The sequence below is a fragment of the Talpa europaea genome (genome assembly GCF_964194135.1).
Source record: "Talpa europaea genome assembly, chromosome: 4".
Taxonomy (NCBI): Eukaryota; Metazoa; Chordata; class Mammalia; order Eulipotyphla; family Talpidae; genus Talpa; species Talpa europaea.
The window spans coordinates 105,262,742-105,274,917 of record NC_140070.1 but is presented as its reverse complement, the minus strand read 5'-3'; the positions used below and the strand labels follow the sequence as shown (position 1 = coordinate 105,274,917).

General features: G+C 46.1%; 1 protein-coding gene across 1 annotated transcript in view; it reads left to right on the top strand.

Moving 5' to 3' along the window:
• The window catches only part of SLC12A8 (solute carrier family 12 member 8), a gene marked incomplete at both ends in the record, with an annotated part of 123,657 nt that overhangs the window by 35,850 nt on the left and 75,631 nt on the right, over positions 1 to 12,176 (top strand). The window lies entirely within an intron of this gene.

The following is a 12,176-nucleotide window of genomic DNA, read 5'->3' as shown; positions in this document are numbered from 1 at the left end:
TCTTAGTTGGTAACTTCTTTCTTCAAAGTGCTTAGGGTTTTCCTTTTACACTTCAGGTTCTAGAGTTTCATAATGAAAATTCCCATTCATTGACTTAGGCTCTTTTAATCTATGATTTCAATTATTTTTTGATAATTTCTTCTTTGTTTTCTCTAGTTAAAATTGTTTTATTGCTTTCTTGAATTCTGACTAGTTCAATGTTGGAACTCCTGGTATGACCTTTCTGTTACTATTATTATTTTAAAATCTTCTCTTATAGTTTATCTTTTTTTCCCCTCCTTACTTTATGGAAGAGTTCCTCAACTTTATTTCCAAACTTTTTACTGAAATTTTGTTTTGGCTATCAACAGCCCTTGTTGTTCTCTGTCAATTAAGAAAAAAAATCGGGCCTCCCCGGTGGTGCAGCGGTTGAGCGCTGGGTTGCGAAGCTGCCCGCAGCCTCTGCAGCACCGGTTCGATCCCCAGCTGCTCCCCGGCCACCTGAGGAGGGTCCCACATGGCACGCAGACCTCTCCTGCAGCACCCGCTGCTCCCCTTAGCAGTGTATTTCATCAGTCTGTCTGTTCTGCTCCCCGCTCTGGCTCTGGTGAATTCTCTCACCCTCCTGCGCTTCTGACTGTACCCAGTGCTTGTACAAATAAATAAATAAATAATAAAAATAAATCTTAAAAAAAAAAAAAAAAGAAAAAAAATCACATCCTATTCTTGTTTCATGGATATAATATCTCCTTTGACTCTTTCAGACTATAAATGATTAGTTTTTTATTTTCTTTGGAAATTTTCTTTGTTCTGGACCCTGCCCCACATCTCTCCAGGTTTCTTTCTCTGTTACCTTGTTTTGTTCTGCATTATTTCTGTAAACTTTCTTCAGTGTCTGTAGTCCTTTTAGTTCACTTATTTGAAATAACAAGCACCGCAAAGAGGATTAGGAGTTCTGGGCACTGACAGTGGTTGGCAGTTGTGGCAGGAGGACGTTCCTGTGGGGTGACCCTGTGGCAGGTGGGACTGCTTCATTGGAAGGTGCCCAGTGGCCAGTTTCTATTGGTCTTTCCTCTGGGACAATTTGTATTCTGTGTATTCTGGAGAGTTCCCCAGTCTCCTTCCAGGGGCTTGCCTGGCTGCACAGCTCCAGGAGCAGGGTGGAGGGGGGCAGGGGCTGGAGGTCTCGCAGTCAGGGTGCAGACTGTCAATCAGTCTGATGCTCTGTGCCTGACAAATCCTTCCCTCCACGGTGTCCTTCCATCTCAAGCTACTGCCATGTCTCTCATTTCATCTCCAAACTGCAGTGGATCTTAATCATCACCTCCATTTTCTCAGCTGCTGAATCCTTAGCCTGAACGCAGGCAGGCCCCTCTTCCTTTCACCGCCTCTGTCCAGACTCTTTCAAAACAAGTATCATGGCAGAAGGCTCTGTGGAGACACAGAGTTCCATTATTGTAAAAGCTAAACAGCTTGACAACTTAATTTAAACAAGATATCTGAAGCATTTTGTTTGGCTTAATGCTCCTAAAATGCCATTTTGTGAGATTATGTTTTTATTTACACAAGACAAGTGTCATGCCAGAACCTTTTATTGCCATAGAAGTCAGACAGAAATAGAGAAAATATATTTTCAGAAATGAAGTGGTGTGTGGCAATTTTAATTCTATGTCCTGCATTTAAAAATGAAATTATACACATCTCCAAGCTAATTTTTTGGTTGTCTAGGAAGATTTGCCTCGCTGGCTGTCGTACCCTCTGCAGGGCCTGCACTTCACCTCTGCTTTGCCTTGGCACCCTGCCCCTGCGGGACATGGGGGACGGATAGTGCGCAGCAGGCATGGGCACAGGTTCACTTCATGCTGTGCCCGGTAGGCAGGAGCTGATATTCTGCTTTGTAAAAAGGGGACTTAGACTTGACTTAAGAAGGTCAAGGTTGCTGCTTTGGAGCTATAAAGGGAGTGGGTCAAGCCTGACTGACTCTGCTCTCTGCTGAAATTGCTCTGAAGGCCCAGTGACCTTTTGATCTCCAAATTAAAAAGCTTTGCTCATTTCTTCTTCTTGATGCCTGTTGCACTGTTGACCACTGTCTTAGCTTGTGTGGGCTGCTTTAACAAAACACCATCCGTGGAAGCCTTATAACTACAGATACTTATTTCTCACTCTTCTGAAGGTTGGGCAGTCCATAATCAAGACACCAGTAGTTCTCAGGTGAGGACCCTCTTCTTGGTTCATACATGACCATCTCCTCACATCTTCTGTCTCCTCACCCAGTAAAGAGGGGAAGGGAGTGCTCTAGGGTCGCTTTTCAAAGGGCACTAATCCCATTCCTGAGTGCTCCACCTTCATGACCTAATCAACTCCCAAAGGCCCAAATCCAAATACTATCACATTAGGGCTTAGGTTTCTATGTATAGATAGATAGAAACAGACAGACAGACAGACAGACAGGTAGACAGGTGTATTTTTTTTGAGGGGTGGAAAGACACAAACATTCAGTCCAGCGCAAAGCTATACTGATTTGAAAGTGTCTCTTCATATGACACAACTGTCCGGGCTTCCTCATCTTCCTGCCCTGTGAGGGAGGTGGGGCCCATGGCCAGTCCTCTGCTCTCAGGGCTCTTCTCCGTGCTCTCTGGCTCAGAGGAGCCTTCCACCGGCACTGCTGCTCAGGGGGCTCTCACTTGCTTCTCCAGCCTTCTTGAACTCCGCTCCTGGGTTGCCAACTCTGACTCTACCTTGATGGCTGAACATCCCTGTAAATTAAAGACAAGGAAGCTGCAGACCTCAGGTTTTTCCTCCTCCTTACCACGACCGCCCATAAGCAGATGATCAGCTTGTCTTCTAAGAAATGGAATGTCTACACCATTTCCCTAAGCCTGGAAAAGGGTTAATTTTTTCTCTAACTTAACTCCCCACCCCCATTCTTTTTAACCCCACAGCTCTGAACGTCCAGTGGCAGATTTCCTTAAAAAATTTTTTAATTGAAGGGCCTCCCAGGTGGCGCAGCGGTTGAGCGCTGGGTTGCGAAGCTGCCCGCGGCCTCTGCGGCGCCGGTTCGATCCCCAGCTGCTCCCCGGCCACCGGAGGAGGGTCCCACATGGCGCGCAGACCTCTCCTGCCGCCCGCTGCTCCCCTCAGCAGTGTACTTCGGTCCTTCTGCCTGCTCTGCTCCCCGCTCTGGCTCTGGTGAATTCTCTCACCCTCCCACGCTTCTGACTGTACCCAGTGCTTGTATAAACAAAACAAACAAACAAATAAATAAATAAAACATGCCTCTATTAAAAAAAATTTTTAATTGAAGTTAGCATTAAATGATAACATTACACAGGTTTCAGGTGTGCATCATTGTATGTCAGCATCCGTATATACTGTTATGGTTGCCACTAAAAGTCCAGTTCCATCCTTGACCACACAATTGCCCTTTTTAATGGATTCAGCCACCACCTTGCCTTCTCCCCTTCTGGTAACCACTAATGTGCAATTACAGTTTAAACATTTATTCTTGTTTTATTTTGTTCTTTCTCTTGTTTTATTTCTTTGTGTGCCACATAGTCATGGTCTGAAGTCCAGGATCCTCTGTGTGGTCTTGAGCAACATTAGATGTTCTAAGCCTCGATTTTTTTCATCAGTAAAAATTAAGGTAAAAATAATATTTACATCTCAAGGTTGCATCCCTGCCTGTCTCTGTGCAGCAGCCAGGCCAGTGGGTCTGTTGGGGTAAGCGGCTGAGCCATCTGCCTGGGCCCCCAGGGACATTATGAGGGCATTTGAGACTCTGGTTCCTCATTAAAAGTTGAGAAATACACTGATAAAATATTTCAAACATACGGGAAATAATATAACAGATACTCATCCACCCACTTCACAATTTAATGGGTAATGTTTTGCCTCAGATCTCTATCAAAGATAAAAATAAATAAAACAGGATGAACACAGTTTAAGCTGTACTTTCTTCCACTCCCTCTTCTCCCCTTGCACTGCGTCCTGAGCCTGATGTATGTCCTCCCGTGTGTTTTTGGTTTTCCCCGTATGTAGATGTTCACGAGTGTTCCCTATTGTTTGGTGTTTGAAAACATACATTTTCTCATACTGTAGGCATCCTTTTATTTAATAGATATTTGGGTGGTGGGTACATGAATTATTTTGCCGTTTGCTTTTCTCACCCAACAGATTTTTGAGATTTACCCATGCATGTTATGACACATGCCATTTCATTCATTTTAACTGCTCTCTGTGTTGTGGGAGATTCAGACAAGTGAATAGTTACTAAGTGGTGATGAGTACTGTGAAGGGCTTCCACAGGGGTCCTGGGGACTTTGTGGGGGGCGGGGGTGCTCTCAATCCAGCCTGAGATTTAGGAAAGATTTTACCTAAGAGATCTCTGAGCTGAGCAGGAGAGGAGTGTAGGGTTTGTGAGGAGGAAGAGAAGGAAGCATATTTCATGCAAAAACCTGGACCTGCTAAGCTTGGGAAATGAGAGCCCTGAGAGTGAGGAGCAGGCAGAGTGGGCTTGAGAACACCTTGTCTGCCACACGAAGGTGTTTGGGCTTTATCTTGAGGCAATGGGAAATGTGACATTCCGTTTTATAATTTTGAAAAATTGCTCTGAGCATGGTATGAAAAATCAGTGGCTTGACAGAGAGAGAAGAATGGAGGCAGGAAACGTATTTGAGAGGCTGTTATGGTAATACAGGAAAGCAATGATGATGCAGTGCCTCTGGGGATGGGAGTGAGGGGGCAGATTAAAGAGAGAAGAGATGGCAGAGTGGGATGTGGAAGAGACATGGCTGACCCGAGGCTGGCTGGCCGGTGGTGTCATGTGCTCGGATCTGAGAGGAATATGCAGCAGGAACAGATGTGGGGGACGGAGTGAGGTCAGCATTAGTTTGAGTAAGGGCCAAGGTGGGGGGGGGGTAGGTGACTATAGGCAGCTAAATATGATGGCAGAGCCTTCTCAGATGTGGTCTGGGCTGAAGATCAAGTCCTAAGCAGTATGGAAATGGGTGAAGTGGTAGGATGGCCTGAAGTTGTTTGGGGACAATGTGTAGTTTTATGGTCAATAGATTCATCTTTATTAAGTTGGAATTTAATTCACCAGAAGAGGCATTTTTCACTATTCCACATTTTATAAAGAATCCTCTCTCTGATGTAATTTCAAACAAAGCAGGTAGGCTGAAGATTAATATTCTTAGTCCAAGAATATACCCTAGAATCTCTTCAGGTGTTTGTTTTCTATCCCATAGAAGGTGTAATGAACACACAGATGTTTTGGCTGCTCCTCTGGGACTACAGAGGGGAACCTGCTCTTGTGCATTGTAAGGACAAGGCCTGGGTGTCTCCCTGGAACGCACGGTACTTGGCGTGTCGTAGGCGTCCAGTACACGCTGAGCAGGGATGAACACACTGCGTGAAAGGTGGTGATGCTGGACTACAGCCTCGTTTGCCCCAGCAGTAAAGATGGCTCATCTTGGGATGACCCCACTCTAGAACATGTGCCGGGGCCCTCCATCCCCTGGGCCCTGTTCCTCTCCTGAGATGAAGGCAGCAGCCCAGCTACCACCGAGCCCCTATATCGATAGAATCATCTTCCCAGTCAGAGGTCTTCCCAGTCAGAGGTCTTCCCAGTCTTCCTTGTGGTTCCTCTTCCTTGGGAGACAGAAGGGCAATGCCTTGTGCCTTTGCTGGAAGGGGTTTTCCAGGTCACTGTGAACTCAGCAGGTCTGCAAGGGTCTTGCAGTGCCCAGGACGGCCTCTGTGTGGAGTCTCGATTCTGGCTGTTTGTTTTCTGACCTCTGGTGGCCAGGCAGCTGCTCAGCCTTTCTTTCCTGCCCAGGATGTATGCCTTTGTGTGGGATGGTCTGTGATGGTTCTGGAATTTGTATTTTACTGACAGGTGGTCGAGTAGCTGGTGCTAACACACAGTCAGGGCTTCATTCACACTGGCCATCTGGAGTATCCCTTGTGAGGGATCCTGGAGGGGTTATTTTCTCTATCTCACAGATGTGGGAACAACAACTTGGAGAGGTAAAGTCATTTCCAAGAACCCAGGCTTCAGTACCCAGGTCCCTTCCTGGTTCAGCAGAGAGGAGCAATGTCTTCTCGGAAGAGCTGATGAATGCTTTTACATGAGAGCCCAGCCTCTGTTCCTGGGGTTTCCAACACTGCCTGCACCCTGGGAGCACCAAGGAAGCACAGGGGAAAACAGAATCCCAGGTCACACCCCAGACCAAGTCAGTCAACTCTAGGGTGATGAAGCCTGTTGGTCTGTATTTTCAAAAACTTGGGGTGATTCCTCCATGCAACCAGGGTTGCAACACCTTGCCTGCCCCCCTGCCTATGTGGGCCGTGATCTGCTCTCTGACTTGGGCCCAGTGGAGTGAAAACCAAAACCATGGTGAGGCCCAGCACCTCTCTGCTGGGGCTGGCAGGATGCTGATGAGAGACCAAAAACTCATTGTACAGTGAGGGCAGGGACTAGAACTCATCAGGGAAGCCATGAATATGAGGTGTGGCTCCTCCTTTCTCTGTGTTTCTCACCTGATCAGCCCTCAACTAAGAACCATACCTACCGCAAAACCTGTTTATTTGTGTATGGGAATATGCAGAGAAATACTAGTAAGCACCCATTCTGCGTCAGGCACTTTACATATATTACTCTGTTTTATCCTTGAAACAACCTAGTGATATGGGTGAGATGATTATTCTGGAGAAAGTAGAAGCCTCAAGAGGTGATACAGCTTTCTTGAAATTGCACAGTAATTCATTCAAAATTTGAACCCAGAACTTCTGGTTCCAAAATGCTGTTTCACGTTGCTTCCAGGCACTTCCTGGCTGGGGCATGCCCTTGGAGGAAATGGGGGAGTCATCCCTTTCAGATGAAGGGGATTTAAGAACCTGACAGCCTTTGCTAGATCCCTCTGGTCAGAACTGTGAGGGGCCAGAGTTTGAGGGGGATACAGGAGACAAGATGGAGGACTGTCAGGCAAGTTCAGGAGCCAGAACCAGGTACTGGTGATGCTAAGACATGGTTCCCAAGTGCTGCCAGGAACAGAAGCAGTAGACGAGCTCAGCTGACCAGGGCAGAATTCAAGTCCCAGGTTGGACAGGGTGGGATGTTGGTCAGGACACAGGCCTCTCCCTGAACAGCCTGGCGTCACCTCCTGGTCCTCGGCTTCTGCCCCGATACCTGTAAAGCACAGGTGAGGCAGTCTGGGCCTCTGTTCTCTACGCTGTCCACCTCAGGCAGCAGGTGTGAGAAATCCTGCCCCTTTCTTAGGGGACTCCTTGGAAAGCTGTGTTAAAGCAGAAATGTGCAGAGTCGCAAGACCCCTTGTGGGAATGGCAGGCCACTGACTGGAATTTTTAGCCATGAGAAAATGAATGTGAAAGTAGCTTGCAAGCTTCTAATTTTAGATTTCTCCTTTTCTCTGTTCTTTGTCCCTTTCCCTTCATCCCTTTCTGACTCCTTTCTCCCTTCCTCATTTTCTGGTTTCTTCCTCTGAGAACTTTCTCCTATTGTTGACTGGATCCTTGGAATGAGCTACTGTATGGGGGTGTCTGGCCCAGTCTGGGGCCTGTTACTAACCTAATCCCTCTTAAACACACAGGTCTTGCCATTATAGGTATGTTAGTTACTATCTAGTTAAGGGCTTCTTACACTGTAGACTGGGAACGAGCCAGCTTTTGGAGGGTCCCGAAATGGATGGCACTGATGATTTAGTCTTTCTGTTTGTTTTTTTAAGATTTATTTATTTATGCATACAAGAGTGGGGGTGCGGGCCAGAAATGCAGGGGGTGAGAGGATTCACCAGAGACAAGAGTTGGGAACAGAACAGGCAGATATACAGAAATACACTGCTGAGGGGAGCAGTGGCCGAGACAGGAGAGGTCTGCTGCGCCATGTGGGTCACCTCCTGGGCCTGGGATCGAACTTGTGCTGCAGAGGCTGCAGATAGCTTCATAGTGCTGCATCTTAACCCATTGCACCATCAGGGGGCCCATTAGTCTTGAAAAGTTGATTCACATATGCCAATTACCATAGCTAGCTTGCCAGTCTTCTGTGACAGGATATGTTCTTGAGACTAGAAAGTGGACAAGAATCTGGGACCCCGTGTTTGAGTTAAGGGACTCAGGGGCAGAATGTTCTTACTCAAACCCTGCATTGGCTTTGTTTATTGTGGCCTCTGCTGGTGGGGTCATTGCTGGAATTGGAGAAAGGTGGTTCCACTGGGGACTCCAGAGAAGTCCAAACAGCTAGATGGCATGTCACAACAATATGAGTTCCCTGAGGTGGTCACCTTTGGATCCCCAGCGCCAGCATGGGGCTTTACAAAGGTGGGTGCTTGATGTATATGTTGAGTGAATGAATCGAGACTGACAGATAGATTGAAGAAAGTATAAGAGGAGGAGTCTGGAATCTAAGTGGAGGTGTGGAAACCCTGACCCCTTCATCTCTTATCTCACTGGCCTGGGAGACGGATACTCCCCAGGCCTCCCTTCAGAGAGGCGCCAACCTTCCTGTTTTGGCAGCAGTTCTCAGGTATTCTGTCTGCACAGGCTGCAGCTGGCAGGAGAAACCACAATGCTGAGTGGAGGGCCCGGCCCGGGTGGGGTCAGGTTGCAAGTTCAGTCAGACCTTCTTGGGAAGGAGGAAGGAAGGAAGGGTTGCAGCTGAGAAGAAACTGTGGCTTTGAAAGTTTTCCTCCTGGATTTTTTGTTTGCAGGGAGCGATGATGTTCAGGGAGACATTAAACACTGGACAAAAGAGTGTCGATGAATCACTGGCAGAATCAGTGCAGGTCCTACCTGCTGCAGGTCGGGGGGACAGTATTGTCTGTGAATGCTAGTGTGCTGGAAGGACGCCATGGCCTCGGGTAACAACAGCTCTGCGCCTTAGACTCCCTCCTTTGAGCACAGCACATATGCGTCTTATTACACAGAGCCACTGAGTGTATATGTCCAGATGGCTGGGACAGGAGTCATCTGACCTGTTCTTTCTGACGGTGCCAATTTGGGAGAAAGACCAGGGGTCTGGCGATATTGGTCAGAAATTCCCGCAGGTCAGCTGGAGTCTGGTTGGGGATTTGCTGATGTGAAACTCTCATGGACAATCAGACGCACAACAGATGCATCCAAAAGCAAAACCAACCTGACCTTGAACAAAATCTTGCTTTACTCCTGAACCACACACCAAGCAAGGCAAATTTAGGGGTACGGGAAAATAGATTTCTAGTTGTTAAAAAATAGACAATTGTTTCTCATCAGGTTTTTCCAGTTATAGCACATAGGATTGTAGTGACCTCATTTTTGACCAATGGCCAATGCATTCAACTGTCTGGTGGAATAATCTATTAACTGGGCACCTGCCAATTGTCTACAATAGGAACTAGTTTAGGCATATGTTTTAAAACATGATAGCATTGTTACAGGCCCTGCCTAGACACCCAAGCAGGTCAGCACCAGCACTCAAATAAGTTTTGGATGATGTGTTGTGTTTTCAGAAGACTCCCTGCCCCAGACTGACCTCCTTTGCCCCCTAAGTTGATTGGATGGTATTCAAGGGCAAACACACACTTAGACTCTCGGAATGTGGGAATGTTCAATCTGGGCGATGCGCCTGATTATTGGGTGAGGAAACACAGGCACAGAGAAGTTGAGTCGCCTGTGCTGGGCCACACAGAGTCACATTTGGAACACAGTTCTTCCAACTCCCAACCCAGTGCTGTTTGTCCTGCATCCCAATCTGACCCGAGTCTAGAGTCCCATGCCCCTGTCTGTGTTCCCAGTGAGTCACTGCTCACACCTGTGACACTACTGTGAGCTCCCTTATGATGCTGGTGGGGGAAGGAGGAAGCTGTGCTGGTTGACAGCCCACCTGCAAGCTAAGGTCACCACTTCTAGGGAAACATGTCTCAATCCTGAGTGCAAAAAACCTAGACAAGTTGTTACAAACACCACCTCCTTCATTCAAACCCACATGTGCAAGCAGTGGCTGATAGAAAGATGGTAGATGTGGAAGCGCAGGAGGCTGTGAGAGGAACTGGCCTTGGCATGGCCCAGTAATCATGGACCTTTAGATGGAAATAATTTTGTGGAAAGATGGTTGCCTTGCATAGCAAGACAGTTGTTTATCTATGATAGTAATATAACAACTAATGTTTAGTTAGCACTTATTGTATGTCAGGCATTGTTTTATGTGGTTTACATGTATTGATTTATTGACTTCTTGCAATAAGAGGACAGTATGAGGATTATCCCCAGGTCTTCCTTGTTTTGTTCTGACCCACCAACTCTCACTCCAGTGTCCAAACGCCTGGTGCTGAGACCTTTGAGAATTTTGTGGGGCGAATCAGGTAGGTTCTTAGCTTTCCCCTCTGCTGACTTGTGACTCCATTTTCTCAGGTCTGGTCTCATTACCACTGAAATATCTACCTATTAGCTTCTAAAATTTTATTGTGGTTTCCCTGATTCTTATGAATTCTGTGATACATATTAGTGAGGTTTGGGAGGAAAAAAATTAGTTGTATTCAGTCTACCATCTTACCCCAGAAGTCTAGTGTTAATATTTTTATTGTTTTAGAAGGTGCATTTATTCAGCATTACGATCAGGCAATCAACAGCATAGGTGGAAAAAAAAAAAGCCTGCATTAAAACCCTTTGTTGGAATGTTTTATACTTTCCACAAAACAGAAACTAAAATAACCTGTTGTATAATTAGTCATATATATAGTCCTTGGGATTTTTGCTCATCCACCTGAGTATTGTCTAAAACATGTCTTTTTTGTAAGCAGCTAGGTCCTGCCACCACTTTGCTTGACTGAATTCACAAATCTCTTGTAATGTGTAGCTTACCTGTCACTTCTCTGGCTTTACTCTCCTGCTAAGCTTTGCTTCCTGGCAATTAATTAAAACCTCTGCCACTGTCATAGTCACTGCTGCTGCTGGAGCCACCATAACCACCTGGGTTTCCTGGTTTGGCTAAGTATTGGCCTCCACCACCAAAGTGGCCAGAGCTTCTTTCTTCAAAGTTTCCTCCTTTCATGGGTGCAAAATTAAAGATCATCATAATTGTCAACATCGTTGCAGCTTCCACTACCTCCAAAACTGCTTCTGTCATTACCAAGTCCATGTTAGCCATCCCCACTGCCACTGCATCCACCAACGCCAACTCCAAAGCCACCTTGACCATTGAAGTTTACTCCACAATCAAAGTTTTCATTCCCAAAACCACCTCCTCAACCATAACCAAAGTTTCTAGAACCACTTCAACTTCTTTGGCTGAATGATATATCTGGTCATCTCTTGCTTAGACAGGGCTTTCCTTACTTCATAGTTGTGGCCATTCTCATATGATATTTCTGAATGACAATCCTATATACAATCATGGTCATCAAATGTTACAGAAGCAAAGCCTCCATCAGTCATGATTTAAATCACTTTAATTTTCTCATACCCCTCAAAATAATCTTTCAATGATATTCTTCACTGTCTTCTTTAATGCCACCAACAAAAATCTATTTCACAGTTGAGTGGGTACTAGGTCTTTGAGAATTTTCTTGGCACAGCTCTTTGGCTCCACAACTCTTCCATCCACCTGTGTGGTCTTGTGTTCGTGGCTGCATCCACCTCCTCCACTGTGATGGAACTGACAAATCCAATGCCTCTGAATCACTTGGTGTTTGGATATCTGATTGCCACTCAGTCTATGAGCATTCCCTGGGGCTCAGAATGGCTCCTCAGACTCTCATCGGTTGCTTAAAAGCTTAAACCTCTAATGAAGAGCTTCTGCAGTTGTCCTTGTGCCTTGGGAGACACAGACTTAGACATGATGCAATGGAAGTGGAGACTTTTTTTATTAAACTAATTTTCTTACATCGTTCATTTTTGTGTAGTATTTGATTTCTACCCTCAGGTGTAGTCTCCATTAACCTCCCACCACCATTTCACCTGTGAACTGTCACCTTAGTCTCTGTGCTCTTGCCTCCCCTGTTTTGATCCCTCTACCTCCCTATACCTTTCCCCTGCTGTGTGCCTCAGACCTATAGTTTGCCTATAGTTTGTCTCTTTTTCTTTTTTTTTTTTAAAGATTTATTTATTTATACAAGCACTGGGTATAGAAACGCGGGAGGGTGAGAGAATTCACCAGAGCCAGAGCGGGGAGCAGAGCAGGCAGAAGGACCGAAATACACTGCTGA